We start from the raw sequence: 8,186 nt of genomic DNA, 5'->3' as shown, positions 1-8,186 counted from the left end.
GCCACTAAGGTAGCGGAAAATCCTCTTGACAGCTTGCCAATGCTTAGACCCTAGGCTATGCATAAATCTGCTGACCTGTGAGACTGCAAACTGAATATTTGGCCTCGTGTTGCATACATAAATAAGGCAGCCAACAGCAGTTTGGTAAAGAGTGACATCAGCAGGATCACCAGCATCATGTAGACTCAACTTCAAACCTGTTTCCATGGGAGTGGCAATAGGTTTGCAATCCTCAAGTCCAAACTTACATAGCAATGTCTCTATGTAACTTTTCTGACACAAAGCAATACCACCATCACACTACTTAAACTGTATACCCAAATAATGATGCAACAGCCCTAAATCTTTCATCTTGAAAGTAGCATTCAAATCAGCCTTAAATTCAGCAATATGTCTTTCATTTGGTCCAATGATCAACAAATCGTCAATATAAAGAACCACAATGAGAAGTACATCACCCTCACGCTTTACATACAATGTGCTTTCTGTTGGACTATTACGAAAGCCTTGTTTGACCAAATGAGTGTCAGCTTTCTCATACCAAGCACGAGGAGATTGCTTCAACCCATACAAAGTATTGTTACATTTGCACACTTTGTCCTCTTGTCCTTTTATGAAAAAACCGCGAGGCTGCGTTACATAAACTTCCTCAAATATGTCACCATTCAAGAAAGCAGTAACAATGTCTGATTGATGTACATTCCAACCAAAATGAGCTATCAATGCACATAGAAAACACACAGTAGTCATACGACAAGTGGGAGCAAAAGTCTCTTCATAATCTATCCCTTTTTGCTGTGCATAACCCTTTGCAACAACTCGAGCCTTATGGCGATCGATCTCACCATCCGGCTTGCGTTTCAACTTGTAAACCCACTTCGTACCAATGGCGTTTTTGCCAGGAGACAAATCACATAAAGTCCATGTGTCATTTTCTATAAGTGCATCATATTCTGATTGCATGGCAGCCATCCAATTTTCTGAATTTTGTGCTTCATCAAAAGTTAGAGGCTCCTCAACATCATGTAAGCTAGACACGGCCAAACCATAACAATCTGATGCATAAGATGCATGGCGAGAGCCTGAACGAGTACGACAAGACAAAGGTGCATCCAATTTACTGTCACGCAAAGTGTGCACCAGCCATTTTGGCATACCTCTAGCCTGCTCATTTTCAGCCCTTTCCTCATCATGTACATTTGCATCAGTAATAGGCTGATCTAGAACATTTTCAGAAACCCCCATAGGCTGTACATTTGCCTCATTGGAACTTACATTCGTATTTCCACCACTGAAAAGAGGCAACAAAGTGTCATAAATGTCCTGTGAGCTTACATTACTGTCTCTAGTACATGACATAACAGAATCTTCCACAAACACTACATCCCGTGAAACCAGAATACGTTTTGTTTGCGGATGATACAACCTGTAACCTTTGCTTTCAGCACTATAAACAACAAAAATAAATTTGACAGACTTATCATCCAATTTTCTTCGTTGCACTTGTGGCACCAAAGCATATGCCAAACAACCAAAAACATGCATGTGCTCAATAGAAGGCTTTCTATCATGCCATGCTTCATGTGGAGTAATAGACTGCAAAGCTTTCGTAGGACGCCTGTTAAGTACATAAGTGGCACACATAATGGCCTCAAGCCAAAAAGAATGCGACAAAGCTTGACTTTTGACCATACATCGTGCCATTTCCGTCAGTGAACTGTTTTTCCTCTCAGCAACACCATTTTGCTGAGGTGTATAAGGCACTGTACATTGGTGTTTTATCCCACGACTAGCCAGAAATGCATTAAATTCATCAGACATATACTCCCCCCCTCGATCAGAATGGAGGGTGCCCATAGTACATTTCGAGACATTTTCAACCATAGCCAGAAATTGTTTGAAGCACATAAAAACTTCGGACTTCGCTTTAAGCGGAAATACCCATGCATGCCTGGAGTAATCATCAATGAAAGTCACGAAGTACAGGTAATTGCCCAAGGACGGAGTTTGCATGGGCCCACAAACATCACTATGCACAAGCTGCAACCTGCATGTGGCCCGAACAAAACCATCCTTTGGAAACTTAGAACGTTGCATCTTACCCAAAATACACCCTTCACAAACATGTTTGACAGGTGCTTCAAGAGGTGGCAAAGAAGCAACCATATCAGATTTCTGCAAAAGCAGCAAATTGGCAAAATTCAGATGACCAAAACGTGCATGCCAAAGTTTTGCATCTGAAATAGCCCTTGAATCTGCAACAACATTTGCAAAATTTTGTCCACACTTATCATACAAAGTGAGCTTATACAACCCACGGCACAAAAGCCTAGATGCAACAATTTTATCACCAAAACTAAGATCATGAAGTGTACATCTGTCATCCACAAATTTGACTACAAGTCCAAGTCTAGCAAGTGCGGATACAGACAGGAGATTCTTCTTGATCCCAGGTACATAAAGTGCATCAACAAGTGTAAAGGAACTGCCATTAGCAGCAGTGAGCACAATCTTTCCAACTCCCTGAACTGGATAAGAGGCATTGTTGGCACAAGTGACTGAATTCCCATGAGGGACAGACTCAAGAGAGGTAAACAATTCACGATGTGAGATAATGTGCTTTGTAGCACCACTGTCAAAATACCACACATGTGAATCTGCAGCAACTGACAAGCATGCATCATGGACAGCGGGATTGTAAGTGAACTCTGCGCTAAAAGCCCATTCTACATCAACATCAGCAAGACAGTCTCCTTTCACAGAAGACTCAACAATGGCTGCATTTGTAGTGGAACCAGCATTTGCAGTGGAACCACCCTCTTTCTTCTTAGCCTCTTTGGCCTTCAACTTAGGACACGACTTGATCAAGTGATCATTGGCTTCACAATAATAGCAACGCATCTTCTTTTTGCCCTTATCACCAGAATTGCCAGACGAAGTACAACCAGCAGAAGCATTAGGAACATAAGTTTTGCCACTCGCAGCAGAACCATAAGAAGTGGCTGCATTATTATTAGCACCCTTTCTTTGAGAAGCAATAAAAGCCTTTTCAACTGCACGCTGCCTAGTCCTGTTTTTTCTAGAAAGTGACTCTTGCAACAGCAATGTACTAATGCATCAAACTTGACAACTTCAGGATTTCCTTGGGTCATTAGTCTCCAAGTACTAGCAAAAGTCTGGTAGGAATCTAGTAAGGCATCAAGAAAAGTCTGCACAAGGGAACTGTCTGAAATGACTTCACCTGCAGAAATAAGCTGCTCATTGATATCCTTGACACTAGCAAGGAAAGTGTCCATATCATCTTCCTCATGCATAATCTTCGACTCCGGCTCTTTACGCAACAAAGCAATTTTAGCCTCATTGTGGCTTGCATAAAGACCTGCTAAAATATCCCAAGCCTGTTTTGCAGATTTTGCTGAACGGATGTGACGAACAATGGTGCGCTTCACAGACAACGCAATCAATGCATGAGCCTGCGCATCCTTAACATCCCAACGAGCTTGTTCTGTCGTAGGCAAAACAACTCTAACAGCTGCAATCCTTGCAGCAAGACCTGCAACATCCTCAACATCGCCTACATCATCAGAACAAGGACGTACATCAATGCCCTGCACAATGTTCCAAACACCCTTTGACACAAGAACATGTTGCATCATATAAGCCCACATAGGGTAGTTGTCCCCATCCAACCTGTCCTCAGCAGCAAACATCTTGAACACATCTGTGTTGTTGTTGTCAGCCATGGTAAATGCTGCACCTGTGAAAACTGTCCGAAAATAGGAGAAACGGAGCGGGAACAACCTGTGCTATATAGCACAAACCGTAGAAGACTATAAGGCACCTGTAATACAGGAAATGGCACTTGCAAAAATTCTGCACAAAATGACGAAATAGCCTATATAGTACTGCCGGTAGTGGAAACGGAGGCCGAAATGAGCCCAAATCAAAATTCTGAGCAGACCGAGCTCTTTGAGCAATCCCAAAATTTTTGTCGACCTGCGAACGCTCGCCAAAGTTCACTGAAATCGGAGAAAGTCAGCAGGCGTGTGCTGGAGCAGTTGGCGACTAAGCCTGGGAGGACGTGACCTGCTTTGATACCAATTGTTGGAATTAGGGTTGCATAGAAACACACACAACTTAGAGAAGACGAAGGAAGCTCAAGGCACACAATAGAGAGAGTGTTACTTAGTGTGCAATGGAAAGATTGATAGCCCTAGAGTGATGGGCGTATATACAATGCACGGGGGAAAAAACCTCCTAAAGAGGAAAAAAATGCCCCGTCGGTCCTAGTGTGTTCACACACATCACTACCACATGTATATGGTAACATAAACACGGCGGTCCTAGTGTGTTCACACACATCACTACCACATGTATATGGTAACATAAACACGGTGTTGAGTATTTGCTAAGCCATCACAAGCTCAAGGGAGAAGTAATGCAAAATAGAGTTGTGTTTCTTAATGAAATGAAATGAGGTTTAAGTATCTCTACAGCTTGACTCCATTACATGTGGGATAATTCCTCCTCTTCCCTCCTTCACTTAGACTCTAGGACAAAACCCACACTTTACAATTTTAGGCCCCTTGACAGGACTTTATAAGTTGGTGGGTACTAGGAAATTTAAACCAAAAGGGGAAAATTTAGCTCATTAAGTGAGTATAGTGTGTGGGTGTGTGTGTGTGTGTGTGTGTAGGTGATCACAACTTTAATGGAAAGCTTTCCTTCTTCCTTGTGTCATGAAGTATGATGATTTTCACTTGTGCATCTCTCTTTCCCCTTTGCACATATGATAATGCCCCACTAGTTGGGCAATTCAAATGACCATGTACAGTTCTGTGGGTTTTATGTGTGTTTGCTAAGGCAAGAGCCTTCAGTACTGGAATCAGATTAGCTAATTGCTAATCCCCCACCGATACGTGTAGTTCCATCACGACAAGTTGCAAAAAAGGAGAGTTTTCTCACGTGAGAACTCGTCCAATTTAAAAGGGAACTGTCCTATTTCGTGTGGGAGGTCTTGGGACACACATAAACATGTTTTCTCCGCTCAAAATGATCCAAAACATAAAATTACAGCCTAGTATGTTCATTTGCACGTTTAAGATTTCACACGTACACTGCAAGGTAACACCAAGGAGCCTCCGGGAAGCCTTGGAATACTTGTACAAGGATTTGGGCACCTAGCAATGACCAAAGCAAGAAATTACAACATGCTAAAATTGACCAATAACTCAACAAAAAGTTTTTAAAGTACAAGATAAATTTTCCTAGAGGTGCACTTTTGACCTACAAGGGTTTTGGCGTCGTTATGTTATCGCAATTGGGTTGAAAACCTACAATTATAGCCCTTGACAGGTTTGGATAGCTTGGTGAGAGTTAGTCTTCGAGTCGTTTATTTATATTTGAATAAAGAAATATCAAAAGGGGCGCCGACAGGGTGTCATTGTGTACTTGGGAGCGCTAGAGCTACCAAGTCGTGGATTGTTTTGAAGTGGTGAATTCCTATTACGAGTTGGTTTGCAAAGTTAATGTGTGTCGTAAAGTTCAGGGAAAGTTAGATGGTTTAATTTGGATGAAAGCTAAAGTTTACCGCCCTCTAGTAATGCTAGAGGCTGGTTTCAGTTTCTCTATGTCTATCTCCACTAGAAAACGGCCAAAAATGTGTGTCGTAAAGTTCAGGAAAGATGGTTTAATTTGGATGAAAGCTAAAGTTTACCACCCTCTAGTAATGCTACAGGCTGGTTTCAGTTTCTCTATGTCTTATCATGGGCTATCCTATGAAAAGAGGTTCATATCTGGCTCTTAACACTCTCATGTATTCTACATTTGCAAACAAAGTGCTCCTCGTTGGAGAGCCTCAAACTTGGGGGCGGGGGGGGGGGGGGGGGGGTGGTTAATAAGCAGCTCTTTCTTTCTCTATCTATAGCCGGTGTGAAGATACCCAAAGCTAACCAATCGCTACTCCTGAACTCTGTGGCATGCATGTGTCCGTGTAGTGTGGTCTCTGGTGGATGAACCCTTGTCTAGCATGGTCAAGAACATAGTCACCACAAGAAATAGAAATGGAAAAAACGATTGAGGCTAAAACGGTCAAGAAATTACCTTTACTTTGATTCTAAAACATAGTGTGCAAACTAATATAGAACTTAAAAACACACACGGAGCCACACAAAATGCCTACAAGCCACGACAAGTGTTTATAGAAACCACAAGAGTTCCTCTCAATACCCATCAAACCTTGGTAAGAAATGAAGTGAAATGAAATGTTATATTAAACATCTTCAAAGGCCATAATGACTTATGAGACCAAACTGATACAATCTTTATGGATCTAACACAATGTCTAGGTGAAGAATAAAATGAAGTAAAATAAAAGCTAAAATGAACATCAATGTCTAAGGATATCCGACATCGGGTGTTGTTCGAGGATGTTTTGCATTGGTCGCTAGAAGAGTATCATCAATGTTTTCCTCTATAAATAGTCGTACTGAATGTCTTTCATGTCATACAGAAGTCGTGATCCTTTGATGGAGCCTCCGTCAATGTCGTGGTGGCCCTCGTAAAAGTGGACGTCTACATCACATATATGTCATTGTCCGGTATACTATGAGATACGAGACCATTTTCATTGTCTATTTAGAGAGGGCTTTGGACCACTGGCTAGAGTCATGAGATGTCAAGATCAGAGATTCCTCGGGTTGTTTTTGCTAGAGCTGCGCAGACACAGGGAGAGTCTCTTGAGGAGATTAGATAGTGGGAGGCATTCACAAAGGGAGATCGCTGACTTCTTTAGGGCAGAGACTCAGCAATCAGATGAGCAAGTTGCATAGCAAAATTTAGAGTCCACCTATACCAAAGGTATTGAGCTTGGGAGAGCTCTATCTCTAGCTCCTTATGACACAAACTCGTAAATGTTGGCCTCTATTGGTACCTCCTAAATCTACCAATCTCAATCTCTAGCCGATATGATGATGTGCGCATCTGACCAACAGCACATCATATCCCATGGGATAAATGAGTGTCCATTTAGGTCTGATCACTATCCATCCTCTGTGTGCTAGAGAAGATGAGGCAAGTATCGTCGATCCGTGTTAGGGACAAGGAGGCTACATACAACGAGTGCTAGAAAGGGGGTAGTTTATCCATGCTAATCAATTTGGCTGAAATAATGATATCATATGTGCATATTAACAAGATGTGTTTCCCTATGAGGCAAGTTGTCGAGAGAAGACTCCAAAGCTAGGCAAGCATATCTATCTTTGGGGAGATCCCAGAACTGTGTATAAGAGAGGAGGATCTGGTAAGTGCCTCTATGAATGACGGGGAGCAACAAGCTTTGCACAAATGATCTCGTGCAATGTAGAGAGAGAGAGAGAGAGAGAGAGAGAGAGAGAGAGAGAGAGTGGGTGTCTTGACACGATGCATGTCTCTTTGATGTAGAGCTGCAATAGATCATGTGTGTGTTGTGTTCCTCATTGTGTGAGCGCTAGACGAAGGGTGAGTCAGGCTGGTGATGCGGCCAGCCTTCTTTTCCATCATGGGAAGACAAGGGATATGGAAGTTCGGCGTAAGCTCAAGAGCCACCACAGAGCCTATTTGTGAACATAAAAGGCTTACAAAAAGAGGAACCTTGGCAATGAATGAAAGAGAACCCATACGAAGGCTCTTCTAAGGCAAAGGGATTGAGATTGCTAAAGAGGCCAAACAACATAACTCTACTATCTGCACGAATAGATTAAAAAAAGGAAAGAAGATTGCTGCATTTGTTTTCAATGATGGATGTCTCAACTTTATTGAAGAGAGTGAGAAAACCATGAATGCTGGGTTTCAAAGAAACGGACACGTTCAAAAATGCGAGCGTGTCAAGTGAATCACTGTGACGCTAGGGTTTCGAGACCTTTCTTGACAAATACTGGCTATACTCTTCAAAAGCTTGCAGAGCTACAAGCCTTACTCTAGAGCATTCAAATGCACACGTTAAAGCTTGATGGGCTAAGACCACACACTTACATGCGAGAAAACTACCAAAATGCCCTTGAAATTTCTAGAAATACTGCAAATACCCCACTTATCAAAGATGCCCAAAATGTACCTTATTATGGGTAAATTTTCAGAACCTACCAAAATCCCAGTGAATCCCTTGTAAATTCTGCAAATGTCTCTCAAGATTAGTTTTTCATAAGGAA

Source organism: Adiantum capillus-veneris, chromosome 6 (assembly GCF_014529385.1).
Source record: "Adiantum capillus-veneris isolate H3 chromosome 6, ASM1452938v2, whole genome shotgun sequence".
NCBI lineage: Eukaryota > Viridiplantae > Streptophyta > Polypodiopsida > Polypodiales > Pteridaceae > Adiantum > Adiantum capillus-veneris.
Note: the sequence above shows the minus strand (reverse complement) of the source record.